The sequence below is a fragment of the Corvus brachyrhynchos genome, unplaced genomic scaffold, assembly GCF_000691975.1.
Source record: "Corvus brachyrhynchos isolate BGI_N302 unplaced genomic scaffold, ASM69197v1 scaffold14, whole genome shotgun sequence".
NCBI classification, from domain to species: Eukaryota; Metazoa; Chordata; class Aves; order Passeriformes; family Corvidae; genus Corvus; species Corvus brachyrhynchos.
In genome coordinates, this window is record NW_008239110.1 from 19,966,447 (window position 1) to 19,987,845 (window position 21,399).

General features: G+C 41.3%; 1 protein-coding gene across 1 annotated transcript in view; it reads left to right on the forward strand.

The window, feature by feature from the left end:
- Positions 1 to 21,399, forward strand: part of IYD (iodotyrosine deiodinase) — a 54,856-nt gene that overhangs the window by 15,413 nt on the left and 18,044 nt on the right. The window lies entirely within an intron of this gene.

A 21,399-nucleotide genomic window follows, 5' to 3' on the forward strand; every position in this document is an offset into this window, starting at 1 on the left:
GGGATTGTCCCACTCTGCTCTGCACTGGGACAGCCTCGCCTCGAGTGCTGGGGGCAGTTTTGGGAGCCACAATGTAACAACATTAAACTATTAGCGTCCAAAGGAGGGCAACAGGTGCTTCATTAGCAGTGGTGAAGAGTCTTGAGGGGAAGATGTATGAGGAGTGGCTGAGGTCACTTTGCTTGTTCCGCCTGGAGAAGAGGAGGTTGAGCAGTCTGCATCTTCCTCGTGAGGGGAAGAGGAGGGGCAGGCACTGATCTCTTCTCTGGGGTGCCCAGTGACAGGACCCAAGGGAATGATCTGAAGTTGTGTCAGGGGAGGTTTAGGTTGGATATCAGGAAAAGGTTCTTCATCCAGAGGGTGGCTGGGCACTGGAACAGGCTCCCCAGGGAAGTGGTCACAGCACCAATCCTGACAGTTCAAGAAGCATTTGGACAATGCTCTCGGGCAAATGGTGTGACTCTTGGCTGTGCATGGCCAGGAGCTGGACTCGATGATCCTTGTTAGTCCCTTCCAACTCAGCAGATTCTGTGATTCTGAGTTAACTCACTCCTCCTTATCTGGTCGAGTGGAAGGCTCATCAGGGGGATTGGAACTACATGATCCTTAAGGTTCCTTCCAATCAAAACCATTCTATGTTTCTATACGTCAAATCCCATTTAGCATCACTTGTTGTCAGCTGAGAAAATGGAGGGGATAGTGTTTTGCAGAGGTGCAGATTTTGGGCACGTCAATGCATCTGTCACCCAGTAGGAAAAACTATTTTCCTCATTGACGGACCATTTTGCTGGTATTTAGCAGATATGGCTGCGTGTTCACCTGTTGTACTAGCCCTGTTTCACATTCTCAGTGGTACAGCTATGGCAGGAAGCTTCTTATGCAGGCCTAGTCTGAAATGAGCTCTTGTAACTACAGTCAAAAAAAAAATTATAAAAAGGAAGTCCTGGGTTTACACACTTCAGTTTCTAAAAACTAGTAAGGGAAATAGGGATTAGCTTATTCAAGTGAAGGCTGATCAGTGGCAGGTGCCCAGTTTTCAGGAATAAATATTAAAGTCACTGTTGCAAGTTTTCCTTCTGTGCAGATGCTGCTCTGCTCCACCATGTCCCTTTACAAGCAGATTGTACCTGCTGATACTACTATGTTTTAATTCAGAGTTCACATCAACAGAGGGAGAACTGAATCCCTGTCATGTTGCAATCTTTCCTACAGAAATAAACTCTCAGCTACAGAAATAAATTGCTTCTTCCTGGTCTCAGTCTGAAAAATAGATGACACTCAGAGAAACTTTACCAAATAATTCAGTTTCAAACAGCAGGAGCTTGCTTATATAAGGCTATTTCTAGTGTGGTTTCATAACTAAAAAACAAAGAACTAAAGCAGTTTTAAAAGTATACAAAAAATTGTCACAATAACAAGCACTGGTATATACCAATATACCTCCTCACACCAAAGAAGATTAATGGTTGGGTTTTTTCCCCATGTGCTAATTCGAGAAACTAATAAACACATAGTAGTTGAGAAACTCAAGCTCTCATACCTACTGAATGGGAAAGGTTCTATCCAAAAAGCATGTCTGAAATCATGAAAAGTAAGTAAAATAAGCTTCTTTTTTTTTTTTCTTTTTTTAATCTCCCATACAAATGCTTATTCAAATGGTAATACTTCAGTAGTATTACAACTGGTTATGATGCTGCAGTCTCTTGTAAATCATGTTAGTGCTCTTTTAGTGACAAACCTACTTGGAATTGCCACTGTTCTTTAATAAGTGCACTGTCTTTACTTAAAACACAATTAAATAATAAATTTTGCCTTTTCATGCAGCATATTGTTGAATAAAACAAAGGCTGGCATTTAAGTTGTTTTACATTTGACTAGGGATCCCTGTTTGGCATTTGTTCAATTTCAAGGTAAAAAATGCTTTTCTGCTGTCTAAATGGAATTTCCCGTGTTTCCACTAGTGTCCATTGCCTGTTGGCCACCCAATTCCTAGAGAAGTCTGGCTTCGTCTTCTGTGTATCTTTCAATCAGGTAGCTGCAGACAGCAACTAGTTCTCCCCATTTCTGGGATCTCTCTTCTTTGAACTGTGTGGACAAATTTGTGTGCCTTCAAGGATTCTCACTGTCTGAAATTTGTCAGACAAATGCTCTTGAAATCAGGTGCAACACGGTGGGTTGCGTAACAATCCAGATAATTAAAGGAATAAGTATCACATTTGTAGGAACCATGGCCAACTGCCCATCTCCTCCCACTGCATGGATGACTGAACTGGCTTCGGTTTCAGTCTGCCCTTGAACACCTAGAGGAGCTGGAAGGTATTGCAGCTGGTGCTTCATTAGCAATCCCGCTGGCCATGCCATGAGGCAGGGAAGCATTACTCCCGGAGCAGCACCACCTTACCCACTCCACCATCTCCCTTTCAAGACAGGTAAGCCAGAACCCAAATGATGCTGCTAGGAAATAATTTTTCTTTAATCTTGGTGATTCAGAGTGCAAGGTCTGAGGACTCCACTGAGGATGGGTATATGTGCCCATCTCCTCCATAGCTGTGTGATCAAGTGTAAGATTCCCATAAATTAGCTGGGTTGTAGTACCCGTATAAGTGCTCTCTGCTTGATGAAAATAGCAGGTTGTCAGTATTTAGCTTCTTTGCAAGTAGTTTAAAGCTAAGTGCTATTATCTTGCATTTGACAGAAATAACCGTTCCAAGGCACAGTTACTGGGTCTGAGCTGGTGCACAGCGATGTAACAGGCTATAGTTTATCAGCTGTGTATTTGAGCATTTCTTACCATACAAAGTCACACTAGTACAATAAAAATAAAGCAACTTCTGGGTGTGAGGAAGTGTCAACTTGGTGCTGTGTACTCCAGATGAACAGAAGTATGCAAGTCCCTACCTCAGGTTGTGGTTTTGCTTTGATTAAGCTGCAGCACTTCAAAGACATTTAAGCAAGTAGATGTGCAGTCAGCATCTGATTGATTTATTTCTTTAATTGCTACATAGATCTCATGGGCCCATGAAAAAATCAATCTTGAGAAATAATCCAGCTTGCACTCCAAGGCAGGATCAGCTGTACTTGATTGCCAGGTACTGACAAAACATGAATCCACAGCACTAATAAACTGCTCCCAGCAAAAGACTTGAAAGAAATGAAAATGCAAATGCTAATTCTGCCAGCACATGCAAGTCCTAGGAAGTTTTTGTTTTCAGAAGGGCTCAGCTTTGGCATTGTGTTGTGTCACTGATGAGACATCCATGGAGATCATTAGGAAGAGATTGGGCTGCTGTATTGTTTTTTGAAGATTTCCTCCCACCTGAGCTTAGTCAAAGTAAGAGCTGCAAAAGTAGAACAGACATCGTACTCATCACTTAGAACTCTCAAGGAATTTAATATTTTTTTGCTAACATTACCTATATCAGGCATCTTCGGGAGCCAAGCCTTTGCCCATATAGATAAAACTCTCCTGTGCTTGTGGAGTGTAGATAGTGAGAGCACTTAATGGCATGAGAGCTGGGCAACAAGTCCATTCAAATTTAAGATGGAAAAGAGTCACTGAAGCTCGATCAGTGCGGCAGCAAGTTACCAGTGAAATATCACATCCTGTTCCAGGTTGTGTATGTGTATTAACTTAGCTACAAGATTGGAACTGAGTTGAAGTAGTCCTGGTAGAAACAACAAAGACATTCCAAGACCCAGGTAACACAGTGTAAGACATGGGAAAACAGTGCTGATCAACGAGATAGATAATGACCATGACCTCAAGGCATCAGTTACCAAGTTTTTTGGGACATAGATTTGAGACATGAGGTGTTTGAAAGATTTTTAAGAGAACACTTGGAATTTTTTATGAGGAGGTGCCCTGTGCCTGATTGTAAGTTCTTGTCTACTACTTGAGGGTAAGATCTTGTAACTGAGATCAGAAGTGACTCAGCTTGAAAGGGTGAGACCAGAGTCCAACAGTTTTGCCCTACAATGTGACAGCGTTGGTGAAGTTATCCTGAGGAGCACCTCTTGCACATACCAAGTTCAAGGTGTTAATATTGGGAGTCAGATAGACAAAAGCACACCTGTGTAGACCCACAACAGTCACAGATATGCTTCCAAGAGAGGATCTGCTTTAACAGGCTGCCTTTTTTTTTTCTTTTCAGTTGAATATGCAGTAGGGGTGTGGGTCTGTAGATTATGCACTGGATTTTAATGAAGCTTTTGTGTCATTTTTTCTGTAGTGCAAATGGTCCAAATGTCAGAATGCTTTTAACATCTTCAACCTATTCCTTTAGCTCACTCATAGGATGGCAATTATTCATTCAGCTTGCAGAAGGCTGTCACAGCCAATTCTCTGTGGGACCAACACCACGGTACCACTCTTGGGTAAAGAGAGATATGTTCCCTAGCAGCTTGCTGTGAAAGATATCTCTTTGCAAGTAGCATTACCAAGTGGAAGGGCTAACAACAACCAGCTGGCTTTGCCTTCCTGGGGCAAATAAATATGAGATGTGATATAAGTCACCTCCTTTTCAGTGTGAAGGTCTTAGTCTGCTTTCAGTACTGGTGTACCAGTAAACTTGTTCTTTGTGGTTTATGACTGAGGAAAAAAGAAACAGAGCAAGACAAGCCACAACTACCAGGCAATGTGTAAGTGTCCACACGAAGGGTCAAAGAGCTGAGGAGAGAAAGAGCTTTCCTATGCTGGCCATTCTCTTTGTTCCTGTGTGTGAGCTGGTATGCATTAAATTTAGAGCTGACTAAATTTCAGGAGACTAAGCGACCCTTGAAAAATCTGTGTCACTCCTGGAATAATGTGTTAGCAGCCACTAATGAACGATGACTTAGCTGCTGTCAAGCAGGACAGTTGTGGCACCACTCCTCTTTGGTATATAGCCTTTTATTTCTCAGGGTACGTTTTAGACTTAATACAATACAGCAGCTCGTTCTTTAATATTGGTCTCTGTTTCCCTTTTTGCTGGAAAATGAAAATGAGGCACATGATGGGAGAAGAATAATTTTAAATTCAGTGAAGTATAAATATTGGTCAAAGCAAAAAGGTGGTGTAATCAATAAACAAAGTGATGGACAGCTATATGTAGCTTTATACTTTTAAATGTTAAGTAATCACATATTTTACAGTTGTGCATAATGGCATGAAGCAAGAGCATCCTCAAATTTAAACTAGGGTGAATTATCAATTAACTTTAGTAGTAGCTGGGCCTGCAAAGGGAAGAAAAACAAAATTCAAAATGAATACTTGAAATATTTATAAATACATTATCTATTTAGAAATCAAAAGCCACTGAAAATACTGACTCATTTTGATTAGCTTTCAAGAAGCATGAAAAGAATTGTGATTATTTCCTTTCACTGCTTTGGAGACCAGAGCAGCATATGCAAGTGTAATCACTTGAAAGAGATTTAGGATCTGTTTCACGCTGAATTGTGTTTCAGACTGCCCTTGAAATGAGACATTTTATTTCCAAACTGTCTACTAGCCAGGATGTCAAGGCAAAAACTGATCATCTATGTGTGGGATTCCAGATTGTGTTCCAGCTTAACGATATGTTATGCACTGAACAGGGCATAGTGGTTCATTCCAGTGGCTCAGTGAGATCTGAGAGACAAACCTGATGCACAAACCCTAAATACATTGCGGCTCAAACGTCTCAGTTTGCTACAATAGCATCGTAAATCAGAGGTGGTCAATGGATGGTACCTGACAGGGAGATTTCCTTTTATGACCACTAACTCTGGCTGTGCAAGTACGTGTGAATGAGTATGGATAAGACGTGTATGCATACATAAAAAGCACAGATGAGGACTGTGGCACAGCAGAATTGCTCTTGTCTCACATGATACAGATTGGTTCTTTCAAAGTGGCTGAAGTTTTGCCACTTTCCCAGGAAGGAAATCTTAGGCAAACACCAAACGTTGCTGGCTTTGGAAGGAACAGAATTAAATCTTGGGAAAAAGTTCTAAGGCCAGAAGGATTCTTAAAAACTGTCTTGGTTCTTGTCAGAAGATAGGAATGTTTTATACAGGATAACCTCTAACTATTTCTTCTCCCTGATACCTGGTACAATTTGAGTGCATTTATCATAAATGAACAGCAGCAAAATAATATCAGCTTCTTGTTTATCCATTTTCTTATGTTTTTGAACTCAATTTCTTTTCTGTCCTTCATTTCACATCTGTCACCTCACAGTATATTTTTGCCATAGGTACTTTTTGAGCTTTGAGCATGGTGTTCCTATTCTTTAAAAGAACAAGCATGAGTACTATGCAAAGTGTGTTGAGCTGGCAGAAGGGTCAGGAAAACAGCAAGCACAGGTCAATAGCAAGATCTCCATCTTTCTGTGCTTATTTTTACTGTGATTTTTATCTATGTGGGTATAGCACCTGAACTCCACTAGATATGTAACAAAAAGTGGGTCTGACTCCAAAGTTTGTCTTCCTTTTAGCAGCATTTGTTATACTATCTGTTCCTAATTAGATGGCAAAACACAAGCAGAAGTATGAATGAGGTAATAAACAAAGGTTAGAGCAAACTCTTGTCAACTGTTGTCTATTTTAACTGTCAAGAGAAATCTGGCAGGCACATCCTTTCCTGCAAATCAAAGTGAATAAACTCTCTGTGAATATTACCTTCCCATTTAATTTAGTAAATTGTTGATGAACAAATTGCAAAGTTCAAGAATGTAATTATTTGGGATTAGTAGAGAATTTCTTTAGCATGTAATTGATATTCTGTGGATCATTTGATTAGCAGCTGAAAACAGTTTGTAATTGATGCTGTAATTAGCCAGCACAGTGCTCACTCCATATGAGACTGCAGTGTTATAAATTTGGGTAGACCCAGAATACAGAGCAGCTTGGACAGAGTAGCAGCTTGACTGCTAACTAACTTACACTGGACAAACATTTTGTAGAAGACTACACTTTCACCTGTAGGAATTGAATACAGAAGGTTTACAACCAGGTCTGAATCAAAAATTGCCTCAGAATTCACTACCTTTAATTCTTTGCTGATGTCAGCTGTCTGTGGGTTCTCACTCTGTGGGTTTTGCATCTCACTGGTGGTTCAGGGCAGAATGGACTAAATATGACTGGTTTATGAAAACCCACATGGAGACGAGTCATGGGCGGTGAAAGATCCTCTGCATAAATGCCTACTATCTGTGGGGTGTTCCTACAGAGCATGAGAGTTCCTCTGGACTGGAGGCTGTGTATTTTCACCTGCACAATCATGCAACAGACCTGTATTGTGGGAGGACCGTGTTTCCTTTCTGCCCCTTAGATCCAGGAGAGCAGAGTTCTTCTGTGAGCAGCTAAATGGGGAAATACTATGGGGATATGGGAATATGATATTATATACCATTTTCTACATGATATGATTTTTTCATACCATATTCAGAGTCAACTGATGTAATAGGAGACAATGCTGCCTGCAGGCCAGTATCCCTGTCCAGAATTAAAATACCTTTTGTAAGAAAAAAGTAAATGATATTTTAAATAATCTTGCTTTTCTTCAGTTTGTTTATGAACTGCACAACTAACCTGGCACTCCTGTTCTGGTCTCTAAGGGCTGGATACATAAATGCAATTTTATTGTTTAGCTCCTCAGAGAAAGTCTATTGATACAGAAGGAGCTTTCCCCTCGCCTATTGTAGATACAATCTTTTTTTTTTATTCCCAGCTGCTCCTAATTGGCAAGAAAACACATGAAGTACTCCATTACATTTTCTAGCATTGCCTTTTTACCACTAGATGGCACGAGAACACCATATAGGAAGAGAGAGCCTTTGCCTGGAAATAAATTGGCTCCTTAAGTCCTCTTACTCCAGTTACCTTTAACCGTACTCTGTTACCCAAATCACAGATTTAGGAATATGCAGCTGACAGTTAAAAGCTAGAGTGTGATCAAAAAAGGACCGCACACAAAGACTAAATTTGTCGTGCACTTTGATAGCTTAAGTACAGAGCTGATTGTAAATGCAAAGGGTGTGAAACTCACTTCCTCCAAGCTCTGACAGGCTTGTATAGGAGGGGTTTTCCTTTGCTGTAGAAGGGATCCAGTTTTATCTAGTTACCTAGTCGCATCTGCTTTGCAGTGACACAGATGCAAAGTTTCCCATTAATCATGAAGCAGACTGTCAGGTTCACAGGTGTCTTCAAATAAGAATATGGTCACTGATTTTCAGCCATTTCCTTTAATTGAATTAATTCCCCATGTATTTCCCTTCCTCCCCTGTGGGTCTGCATACTCCAGACCTCTGCAATCCTGGCTGGCCAGCAGCTAAGGCATGACATGCAGACACTTGTCTCTTGAGAAGCAGGTCCAACTCCAGTCTACTCAAAGTGTCTTACTTGTTCATGTGAAACACAAGATATGGGTGTCCTCTGAGTAAAGCTTGTAGACTTTTTTTATTTCTGCTATTTGCCTGAGAGCAAAAAGGAGATCATTCCTTCTTTCTTTCCCTTCAGATATGGGTAAGGCATGATGGAATTACGTAACATAAGAATGAGAAAGCAGTGGATAAAAAGCTTTCCCTCCCTCTTTTCCCAACTTATTTCTGAAATAAATCTTCATTTACTCTCTATTTAAAGGATTTTGGAATGACCTGTCTATGAAAACTAGAACTCTCTCTATTTCCATGAGTGGTAGGAAAATTAAGCCTGGGATTTTAGATAACTTGTGAAGTAAGTACAAGTCACCTCTTAATATGAAATGTGGTGACCATAGAAGACTAATGGGAGCATAGAGAAGTAAAAACGTTTGGGAGGGGAACACAGGTTTGAAGGCCTGTAAGGCTGTGTTCAGGCTAGATCTGTTGTGTTACAACAAAAATTGTGTACTGGGGAAGGTAGGCTTGGATTTTCCTGCAGGTGTGGAGGAGTTACTTGGTTGCCCAAGCAGTGAGTCAGTCAGATGCCAACATCAAGTGAAGGAATGTTCTCCTTATGGAAGATTCAGTCATGTGTCTAAGAGACAAGACTGGAACTCCTGCCTGTGTAACACTGGATAAATCACTTCCCATATTTTTTCTGTCAGTGCATGAATGGTGGGATTTGTACTGATAATCTACAAAGGAAATGAAAGGGAAAAATTACTCGAGCAGCCCATGATAATCTTGGTCTGATAATCTCAAATTTGCTGCTTACATAAGTTTTCCAGATTTCATATTCAGCTTATCTGTGACTAAACCTTATCTGTACTTGATCATTAATCACTAATGTATTCTTCCTGTAATAGTTGTGGATGCTGAAGGGTACCAGGAAAGTAGGAGACCGAGAAAGAATAGATAAACACTGCAGAAATATTTTAACTCTGGGCAGACTGACAGCAATGAACTTTGTGCACTTCATGAAGAAAAGATTTTATGCCTGATCTTCAAATCTGTCTTGGATGCTGCTTTCAGCATTTCAGTTACTCTTGAGGAGGATTCCAGGTGTCTAGTTGAAAACAGAAAGTTCCCAGGCAGGGGTTTCTGTCTATATTCTGTGTTCCTGTGCTCACAAGAAGAAGAAGAAAATTTCTTACAAAGGCAAGGCACTAGATGGAATATACAGTGTTGGGTTTTTTAAGATAGATTCATACAAGTTTTTGAAAGCCTCTTTGCTATGTTGTTTGTATAATGATTATGTAGATATGACGGAAATTTCTCCAATTAATGTGATTCTTTTGTGCTTCCTTGCTGTGTAACCTAATGTACATTGCTTTGCACTTTTTCACTAGAGGCAATACAGAGCAGTTGATAGAGAAACTGACTTTGACAAAATACCTTTAAATTTGACCTTGAAAGAGTTGCTAAAGGGAAAAATTGAAGCAGAGGGAGCACTGAGAACTAAACAATGAGAGGGTCTTACGAATTCATGGCATATGTGGTAGAGAGTGGTTACTGTTTTGCAGAACTGCATTACTTGAAAGATAAAATTCTGCAATTTTACCAGCTATTCTTTGGTATTTTCATAAATCACAGCAATAGGAAATTATTAGTTGTACATGCCCTTGGCAGCCCCCCTGCATGCGTCCCCTTACTGACTGCACCTGGAGCTGAGGAGCAAGCCTGCCTTGGGTGGTGTGGTTATGCCTGATGTGCTTAAAATTAAGGAGTAGAAATCAGAGTGGTGCTGAAGACTGCAGGGGTGACCACCACCTCACCCAGACTAGCCTGTGACTCTTGCTGAGCTTGCATATGCTGGGCATTGGGCATCTATCAAAGCCTGTGGTGGTGCAAGGCAGAAGGAACAAGTTCTCCCACATGAAGAAAGAAAAGTGTTTGGCTGAAGGAGGAAATAAAGCACTGATCCCACAGTCTTTAAAGATCAACTCCTATGAAAGACTGAAGCGTTGATTATTTTTAGCGGGGGAGAGCCTAAGGGGAGGGCTTGTCAAATAGATTAAACCATTGTTAGGAGCAGAGCAGGATTCTCCTGCAGCACTTTCCTTTCCACCACACCTGCATCCTGATGTGAAATAAAAAGCCTGTGCATGGTGGTGGGGGAATGTGGAGGAGGGAAAAGCTGCACTTGGGAGAGCTGAAGTGGTAGCAGTTAGTGATGGAATCGTTATTTCCTGTCACTGCTTTTACCCTATTAGCTTCTCTTATGCTGATTTCTTTCTGTTAACCCCAGGATAGCCTCTGAGAGTTGTTTATCATTCTGGGGCAAAATTATTCCAGCCTGCTCTCACCACTCTTTTTTTCCTGCACGAAGTGCTGCTGATGTGTCTAAGTGTCCAGAAGAGCCTGAGGACAGAGTGGGAGGATGTTTTCTCATTTTTGTAATCTCTCTGGGCCTGTGACTCTTGCTCAGCGTTGTTCTATTTCCCCCTGCTTCTCCCAGGCACTGAGGCTGTGAGAAGCAGTGCTGTCATGCTGCAGCAAACAAGGTGCTGTGCAGCTGCTGGGCATTCATCCGTGCTGGGCCAGGTGCTGTCTAGCCTTCCCTTTGGGAGCATGTGTTTGAACATTGTTCAGAGCAGTCTGGTCACGGTGGGATGGCATGGGTACACTGGGTAGGGCAGGGTATTATTCAATGCTGCCCTTTGCCAGCTAGGTTTTACTAATTTCCTTGTTCTGCTGCATGACTTATCTCCCAGACAGAAGGAAGGAAAGGCTGGGAGAGTGTGTTTGCCCCAGAGAAAGAAGGTATTTGGGACGACACCTGGAGGTTCAGCCAGGTGTTGTGACAGCAGAAGCTGGTTTTTTTTATCTAGAGCAAGAGTGTGAATATGTGAAGTGCCTTCAGAGACTAAAGGTTATGCTACAACCCCATCTGAGCCTTTCTTCTCTTCTACCTTTCTATTCAATTCTTTAGATCAGTTCTTCTACAGAAGAACATCTTTTAGGTGGTAAGTCCATCACAGAAGACTTCTGTGACTCTTCAGTCCTGGTATCATTCTCTCGTTTTGTATTGCCCTACAGATCCTCTGCCTTAGGGTCTTTGAGTCTAGAAGAGGAGGCTTGTACATAAAACAGAACCATGTATTTCCTAATAACTAAACTTTGGGGAAGAGGAATCAAAGAAATATATAAGCAGGTAATTCATGTACAGACCTGTTCTTTTTAGAAGTCTTTCTGCCTAAAAGTGGAATCTAGTGGGACTCCCAGCTTTGAATAGAGAGAAAGTAGGACTGAAGGCTGTCTCTTATACGTCTTTCTGAATACTTCAGGAAATGTGCCTTTAAGCCTACTCAGATGATCCCTCCTCCACAGTTCTAACTACTTCTTACATAGCCGGTTAATCTGACTTTGGGAAGCTCTTGTACCATCACATGAAAACATTTTTATGTCTTGTCCTAGAGTATTCCTTCACTCTATTTTATAATCTGAAAGGAGAAATGAGACCCCCTCCATAGCCTGTGAAGGGCCTGTTGATCCTAAGTGTGAAAACCCTTTCAAGAAGTGGTAGGTAAGTGGCTGAGCTGTATGAAACTGAACTATGCTCTTTGCTGCCTGATGTAGGCAGCTTGTTTCTCAATTTAACTCTGTGTTTTTACACAGAAAATTGCCTTCCAGTAATCAAAGAAACATTTAAAAGATTATATATACAATTTCAGGCATCTTCAAATCCATCACAGATGTCCTTGGGGTTTTGTGTGCTCAAGGGAAAGCTTTGGCTTTTAAAGATAGAAGAAACAGGAAGAAGATGAGAGATGAAAGGGGAGAGGCTAGTTGCTTTCAGAAATATGGGAATTATCAGACTGAGCCAGACTTAGACCATGTAGTCTGGCTTGGATACATAGAGTGCAGAAGGGGACTCTAATTATCACTCAGCACACACTGGTGGAGTACATGTCTTCAGTCATGTAGGCTTCTGGTGTCTGCATAGCTGAACCATCTCCCTTTGGAGCTGGGATCCCTGCAAGCAGAACTAGAACTTAATTACTCTGCTGTTCCTTCTGGGAAGGGATCCACACACTGACGTCTGATATCAGTCTGAGCTAAGGGAGAAGCAGGGAGAGAGGAGCTGTTGCTTTACTGTGGAACAGCTGCATTTTGGGCTCAGTGCCAAAAGTGGGGGAGGAAAACTTCTGGAGGCCTGAAGAGATAGAGAAAGGCAAATCCCTCCAGGTCTTAGGCTTCAAGAGACCAACGCTGTGTGTGGGCAGGAGCTGGGATGCTGTGTGGGAAAGATTTGCTGTTTCAGTAGGACTTCCCTCCCAGGTCTTCATGCAAACCAAGTCCCCCAGATCCCAGGCTTTATCACAGATCTAGGCTAGTACTCTGGGATGGGCTGCAGAGCTACAGCCTCCACCCCTTTCTACCCACTGGCATCAGACACTGATAACCTCTGGATTTAAAGATGCACTGCTTTTGGCACAGAGGATCTTGGAGTTGAAACCAGCAGTGTGGCCATCTGAACCACTCCTCGGTAGCATGAAGCAGCACAGTATGGGAAGCTTCTGCTCAGGGCACAGAACGTGGCAAGTCTGTGTCATGTAGCTGCCACAGCTCTCAGCCTTGCATGCTTTGTGCTCTGCCGGGTGCAAGACAAGGGCTTTCCAGGAGGGCTGGCAAATGTAGGGGTCAGTAATACTGGCAGCTGGCTGCCTGCTATGAAGTGAGAGCACAAAGACCATGTATTGTTTTTATTTTAGGGTGTTTGATATCAGAAAAGCACTTTGCAACACTGCACGCATGCCTGGGCTTCCAGTGACTTCATTTAGAAGTGTCCAGCCACACCTGGAGAGAGCTGTAAAGTGCGAGTCGGGATGACAGCATCTTTTGTAAACAATGGGATTTCCTGGGATTATGTTTGAGTGGTTGGCCCTCTTGGAGAGGGGGAGAACGTATTAGGTCTCTGACAAAGTAATAAGAAGACTTTCTGCATTATGTAATTTATAAGGCCACTGGTTACCAGCGAACCAAAAACCTGCTTCAAATTGAATGGGTTAAGGTTATCCACACGGTCCTGTTGAATAAATTCAAATTGCATGGGATACAATTACATTAAAAACTGTAGTCAGTTTAAACGATGTCTCTGTCATTCTTATATTTGATAAGCATAAAAACACCCTGTAGTGAAACCAGCTAACTGTGTGTTCCTTGCAGGAATGTGTCATAGGATTTTGTTGTGACCAATCTAATGGCTTTTTCAATGTTTCACAACTGTCTGGTATATTCTCCATAAAACCTTTTTTTCATTTTTTATATTTAAAATTTATCCTGACTGACTGATCAGGACAGGATAAATTCATCTTAATGAACCTGATAATGATTACGAAGCTACTCTGGCAAACCAATTTAATTTTCGTGAATCTCATTGTTAGATGAATATATTAAAAAAATTAGTGTGGGTCCTCTTTGAAATTCTAAACATCCCAGGTATGCTCAGATTCCTGGAATTCTGCTTCCTTTGAAATTAAAACAGTAATTTGTGAGCGTAATGCTTAGCTCTTTTTCAGTGGCAGTGACCAGGTAAACCGTGCTGTTGTAGGCCTGTTTGGTGGCATGTATAAGCTTTCTAATGTACACTTTAAATGTGATATCAGCAAATAATGTGTGTAGCTTTAAAACAAGCTTTGGCAAGCAATCAGTCTGGCAGCATTTGACTGGACTTTCAGTGAAGCAGAAACAGGAAAAGTACACACTTCTTTAAATTTGCCCTGTCTGTTGGTGGAAACAGTCCTTGTGGTATTTGTCCAGTTGTGTTACTGAATCCAATCACTGCAGCAATTTACAGGCACTTTCATTAGCTGGAACCACTGGAGATGATTTCTGAAATTCTGAGAAGTGGTTTTAAGAAAAATGCTTTTTAAAGAATCAGTCTGACTTGCCCCAGTGATTGTGGCTTTAGTGCATTGTGGCATGGCTGCTATCAGCATCAGTCCATGCTGACAGGCATCAGGAACTAGGAGATAACCAGGATCTGCCCATAATATTATTGGAAATTGGTACTCCCCAGCATATGCACTGTCCCATTCTAAGGAAGGCTGCCATTTTTGACCTCCTGAGGTTTTGCTGCTTCTAAAGTGGAGGGACTGAATTGTGCCATGGATGGAGTTCGAGTGGTTCTTTGTTTTAAGCAGCCATTGGATCTCAGCAAATGTAAGAGAATTTTGGGGTACCAGACATCACCTTTGCTGTCTGAGCTGTATCTTTTCTGGCATGGAATGGTAGAGATGAAATCTTCTTCTCCAGTATAGTGAAAGGAAGTATATTTTAGTTAAGGTTGGTATTGTCAGGAGATAACATTTGCTTGAAAATGAAGGTGTATTTTTCTAGCACAATATACTGTAATTTAAATCATTCACAATGCAATTTCTTCTGTGGTTCCAGTCTGTAAACTAAACCAGAATCTGACATTTTAGCTGGTGCATTCCGTTTCAAAGCATTGAATACTGCACATAATGTAAGCAAGAATTCTCGTTTTCTTGCTTCGTGTAATTTTCATAAGTAGTGGTGCTACACCTCTTTTCTTCTCTGTCTGAATAATGTTTCTGACTTTTTTTTTTTCCTTCATCACTCTGGAAAAATACTGTATGTTGATGTTCACTATACTTGTCTCAGTTTACCTGGTTTCACTGTGCCAGGCAGATGAATGAGTTAGTTTTGTCTTCTGAAACAGAAGCTTCCTGAGGGAACTTGGAGCTCACTGCTTTGCTCTGTACCTAGATGTTCACAGAAGGGTAGCATCTTCTTTGGCTGTACCAAATTAATCTCCGTCAGTTTTGCCTTAAGGGGTTATGCCCTTCCTCACAGTAGGTTTAAACTTGAGCGTGGGGACATGATAGCAGAGTTGTAGGAATCTGAGCATACCTGGGATGTGCAGAAGGAGGCCTCTGAAGATGGGCTTTGACTCAGCAGAGGATATGCTGCTCAGGGCACAGAAGAGCTGGCCAGAATCCCTGCTTTTACTCTTGCTTGGGAACTCACTGCAGAGAAACGGACTGACTGTCTCTCTTCAGGTAAGATGACTGCCACTCAGTCCTGCCTTCCTGGCATAGGACCATGGAGGCTAAATTCTCTTTCAGCCTGTGCAAGTCATGATTCTGCTCATTTGCTTCCCAAATCCACCCAGCAGAAAGAAAGTAGAAAAGTAGCAAAATAAGCTAAAGAGAGCAGTGTAAAATTAAGACAAGTGAGAATGCGTAGCTTTAATGTGAATTTTAGTAAAATTCTGTGCCCTTCCTAGTATTTAAGAGTAGCCTTTGCTTATATTTTAGTTTCCATGAATGGCCTGCAGTGGATGTGACTGCTATGTCTCCTTGTGTACTTCTCAACTAAATAACTCTTTGAAGAAAGTGGTATATGAGCACAGGTTTCTTCAGCGTGAAGTCACAAATTATCCTGTTTGCGAAAAGAAACTTTCTCTCTCTGTGTTTTGACCCTTTCTCCCCCAGGTTTTTCAAGCGTAGGTTTTTCTTTCAGCCCCATCTGCTGTCCTTTTACCTCTTCCACTCTCTTTTCCAATGAGTCATTCATTCTTAGTGCCACCTATTTGGATCTGGTGATTCATGTATATGCTTCCCTGCTGAATAACCAGCACGAGGTAGGAAAGTCTACCCACTGACTAGTGACTGCTTCTTTCCTACTTTGCCTTTCTCAGCTTTTAATGGAGAGAAGGGAGAAGAGTTATGTAGTGCCACCAAATTGAACGCCACCTTTACTGAGCTTTTGTGCAGGCTTTAAAGAGTGTTAGAAAATAGCATGAGGAGACAGAAACCTATCATGTTTAGACCATATCTAGAGGTTTTCTTTAGATCTGATTATCACTATTATAGTCCACATTAACAAACTACATCATAATTTGGTCTGCTTGTTTTTTAAACCAAGGTTTGGCAGTGTTTTGTTTGTTTCCTGTGGTGACATTTGAGGAATTTCCACGTATGGCTGCACCATCTGAAAAGGATGCCAAGGCTAAAATGAACCTCATGTCACAAAGTTCACACTTTTCGTAATGTGGATTTCTCCCATGTCACTGCTCTGCTCAGTGCATGGTACAATGGATTTTCCTGGTAATGGTTTTGTGATGGTACAGGCTAGGGATAAACCAACTGGAAGCTGGGAGTGATTCCCAAGTCTTGTGTAAGGAGCTCTGTTCAAACTCTGTTTTGACTCCATTCATGAGTCAGCTTCCACATCTTTCTCTCCATGCTCAGGCTTTCAAACTTCTAGAAATAAGCTCAAGTGCATGGGCCTGAATGGGGTTTCGCCATGTTGCTGTCAGACAGTCATGAAATCAAAACTACAGAACCTGCCAAGGAAAGCAACCACCCCTAGATGGAAGCTATGTATTTTTTGCAAGAGGAGTTGTCCCTCCAAGTAATTCTTTACTTCAAAATGAGAAACCTCAAGTCCCTTCTGAATGGCATCAACCAAAATTTGGGCAGGGACAAAAGATGGGAGCTGCTGTGCCTCCAGGGAGATGGCTGTGACTTCCAGGCATTCTCTGCTCCTGAAAGATGGAAATTCCTGTTGTACACAGAGGTGGTTATAGCTTTGAGCATATGGAAGGTGGGAGCTTTTCACCTCTTGGAGAAGCAGTACGTGATTTATCTCTAGTTCGGTAGGGAAAAAAATTCTGGCGTGCCTTTTTGGAAGGGTTGCTGGGCCCTGACCTCCTTTGACCTGATTTAATTGAGGATTTTTCCAAGCTTATTACATGGGATGTTCTTTGGCAGCACTGGCCAAACAAAGCAGGCTGATCACAAATTATCATTTACACGTGCACAGAACGAAACATAAAAATAGCTCTTTAAAAAAAAAAATTTCCTTTTCAGTGACATATAATAACCTTCCTTCAGTAACCTGTCATAGACCTCAAGATCTGCATGACAAAATATCTCAGCTTCCTCACTTTTACATCTTCCCAGACACATCACTAACATGAGGCTGAAAAATGCAAAATATGCTCATCCAATTTTTTTTTTCTTTTCTTTTCTTTAAACTACATTAGTGGTTCTACAGATGTACCCGTTTTTTGTCTGCCTACCAGCAATGTCAGCCAATATTTACTGATACACCTGCTTTACCTTTGACATATTTCCACATATGAAATACATGGGACATATTAGCATATTTCCTCATATTTCAGGAAAAATTATCCATTGCATACACAAAGCATTTGCTTTTGAAGTATTAAACCTCAGGTTGTTGGCCTGACAGCTACTTGCAGTGTAGTGCACTTCATGACACAAATGAGTGAGACAACAGGATAGATTAAAAAGGAATGACAGGTGAAATTATTTTTCCTTACTGTTTTTAGGCAAGATGTCATTTTTTCCAGAATATTATTCATTAAATGAAAAAAAAGGTGGTTCCACACCCTGAGAAGTAGTATTTCAAACTTCGCAATGAAAATGAAAACATATTACAACGTAACTGGCCTTGGTTTTACTTGAAGAAGCAGTCTCAAAATTCTCCTGTTGTAACTCATCACCTCCTTGACAACAGGTGTGTTTATGGGCTTAGGACACTCAATAAGAAAGTAAGTGACAGCAATTTTTATTGTCCGCATAAAAATTTAAAAGTGATAAAGTCTCACAGTGACTCCCCCACTGTTAAGAGTTTTTCCATGTTTGAAAGCTAACAAGACTAAAGATTTTTCCCTTTATGCAATGTTATTAGCTACAAGACTGAATAATTTCCCAAATCTGTGGACAAAAAACCACTGATGACTTAGCAGCTCTTAGGGTTCATTTTAGGATTTGCTTTGGTTTTCTTATTTAGGAGGTATCTACATCTGCCCTAAGATAACTGCATACTGTCTGTTGACATCAGCAGCATTCCTAAGTGTCAGGGAAGGACACTAAACTATAATTAATTGGCTGACATGTTGCTAAAGACTCATATGTGAGCTTGTTATTTTCCCTTTATTTTCCTGTTTTTTGCCATCTCCTGTTTTCTGTTTGGCTGTTTCATGTTTATGGTATAGGAAGAAACAGGTAAAGAATCACATACCTAGGAGCAATGTGAGATCCAAAACAGATATAGAAATGGGAAAACTTGCATGAATATGAGGCTTATGTATTGCCAATCAAGCTCCATAATTTTACCAACAAATTCTAAATTTCAACCAAATTCAGCAGAAGTGGAAACTTCTAAGATGATAAGTCCCTAAAAAACGTCATGAAAATTCATTGGGAGGAAAAAGACAAAAGAAAAGTTTGAGTTCAGTCCTTATCTTACTTCTGTGATATGCAAGTGTTGCTGTCAGCACTCAGTGCTCTAAATCAGCCACGACCTGTGCTGCCCCTTGCCCAGTCAAACAGGTAATCTGTATGTCAGGGAAATAGAAGTGTTATGAAAATCAGGGCTAGAACATGGAATATGGGATGTTGAGAAAATAGGATCATTACTACAGAAGAGCTTCTGGGGATATAAGAGCAATCTGATGGTACAGTGGCAGCTTTGATTAGTATCACGGGGAAATAAAAGTCTTTAGTGACCGTACAGATATGCAGAAGACATGAGTGCTGTCGGGATAGCAGCTTGGATCTGTAATACTCTTTTCTTCTTTGCACGTTTACCCCCTTAATCACCCCACCCCCTTATCTTTTTTCTCCCTCCTCTGCTTGACAAGCTTCCTCACTTACGTCACAGCCAAGGTAGTCGTAAGTCAGCTGACAAATGAGGAATGAATAATTTCCTTCCCCTAGGGGCACTAGCACGTCACTGCTATGAAACACTTGGGTCACCTGTCTTCCCAGCAAGAGAACAGCAAGGACACCGTGTAACCCAACAACTTCAGTGTGTCTCCTCCCTTTGGAAGAGCCACTACAGTGGCTACAAGGTCGGGCGATTTATACTCTTAGTGAGTTCTCCTAGCTTTTGCCTGCAAGATTGTTTTTCCAAGTAGAGTTTTCCCACAAAATTCGTGTTTTCAGATACCTCTATAGATCCCTAGGTTTTTTTCTGAAATGTTGCAACTCTTCTGGGCTGATAATTGCATAGGCATTAGATATCAACAGCTCCAAAACTATATGAATTTTAGAAACAAAATAAAATACAGAATCACAAAGGAGTATTAAAGTGAATGAAAGGAGAGTTCTGAACAGAGCACAAGATCACAGCAAGGCTGGTAAATGTAAGAAATGTAGGTTGCATAGCAAGGCTGGCCTTGAGATGACCCATCTTTGAGATGTCAATTTGTAATTCTGTGCCCAGTTTCACCTACTTAGAAAGAGGTTAGCACTCCCATCTTTAGAAATGCAGTGTTGCTGATTTATTCAGCTCATCCTTTCAGAGCATTTTGTGATGCACAGCTAGAAGGTACTGTAGAAATATAAATGACAGTTTGGGAAATAGTACAGTTCTGTTACCATCTATTCAGTTCCTGGGAGAGTGCACCGAGGTCTCTAAGAGAAAATGGGGTTCATGTCAGCAGTTGGACAAAATCAAGAAAGAAGATAATGGCAGAGATGGATGAGGTGAAGAGGGAAGTATGCAAGGTATAAAGAAAAACATGGGTGAGTGCCATCTGCCTGAGAAAAAGAAGTTGGAAGTGGGTGAGGGAGGGCAGTACAAATGGAAGGGGTGTACCCACCCAGTGGTACTGTCTACTTGTCCCTGCTGAAATGCAAATGTGAAGCTGCATCTGAATGCAGACATGGTGCCAGCCCTTGTCACAGAGAGGAGGCTCCAAGTTTATCACCTACTGGTACCTCGTGTGCTCCATGGCTGACATGCAGCTCATGTGCCCTGAAACAAAAAAATTGTTTTACAGCCTTAGGCTTCTCCTATAACACAGTGAATTTGACACAAATCTGTTCCAGTGTGACCAAGCTGGAGCAAGTAAGCAACAGCACTTGTTTTCCTGCCTCTGTAAACTCATCCTGCTTTCCCTCTCTGACTTACCCAATAGAAACAAGATAATTAAAAAATGGCCCTAAACTGTAGTCCCTGAGATTCATGACAGACCCTAAGAGAATTTCCTCCGTGTAAGCTGAGGTGATTTAGAGAGATTGCCTTTCCTTAACTAAAAGTGCTTTAAGAATGTGTTAACAGCACATAAATTAAAAAGGGATTGAAAGCTGGAGCTTTAACCCCAATGGCACAGGAGGACAAGTCAGTGCAAGATCAGGGAGTTGTGGAAGTAAAATCAAAGCAATGTCAGACTGATTAAGAATAAACCACATCAGAAGTGCAACTGGTAAAAGTCTTAATCATTCAGAGTCAAATAAAGTAGGGAATATGGTTCTTTAACACCACTTCTTGGAGAGATTTTTCTGACCAGGTACAGGATGGAAGAAAGTCCAGTATAATAGGCTGTTGTCCTCAGTAGAAGGATAAAGACTGAACTTTTCTGGGCTAAATGGGAACATATATGTCTAGTGGCTGCTATGTAGTTCAGTCATCTATAGCATGCGTTCTTTCTTTTTTTAATTTAAATTTCTCTTTGCATCTGTTGCAGGAAGTGTCTTAACTACAGCAGTGAAGTAGCTTTTATTTGTATTTTTCTTGTTTCATTCTATTCCATAGAGGGGTGTGTTGTCAAGGAGCTCAAAACCTGTGCTCCACATTTTTCAGTATGGAGAACACTTCCATTTGCTGGGCTGGCAGCTGCTGTGTAAGCTTTTCAGTCCTTTTTAATCACTCTGCCTCCCGCAGAAAGCTACTGTGAATTAGTTCTTTGGGGCTCATTATCCAGACTCCTTTACCACCCTTGAGAAGGAACAAGAGGTACTGAAGAAAGCCCAAGGGGATATCCCCTGCTTAATGATTCTCTGCTGTGCCTGTAGAGTCACAGTGCCAAGAGGAGGATGGAAGGGTCATGGCTGGGATGTATTGTGCTCTGGATGATAGTGCATGAGAATGGATCAGAGCAGCTATGAAACTGCTTTGCAAGACACTGGAAGTCAAGTTGGCTCTGAACGATACCAGGAAACAGAAGGATAAGGACACTGACAACTTCCTTTACCCATGTCCTCACTTAGATTGCAGTGCTGAAGTCACTGAC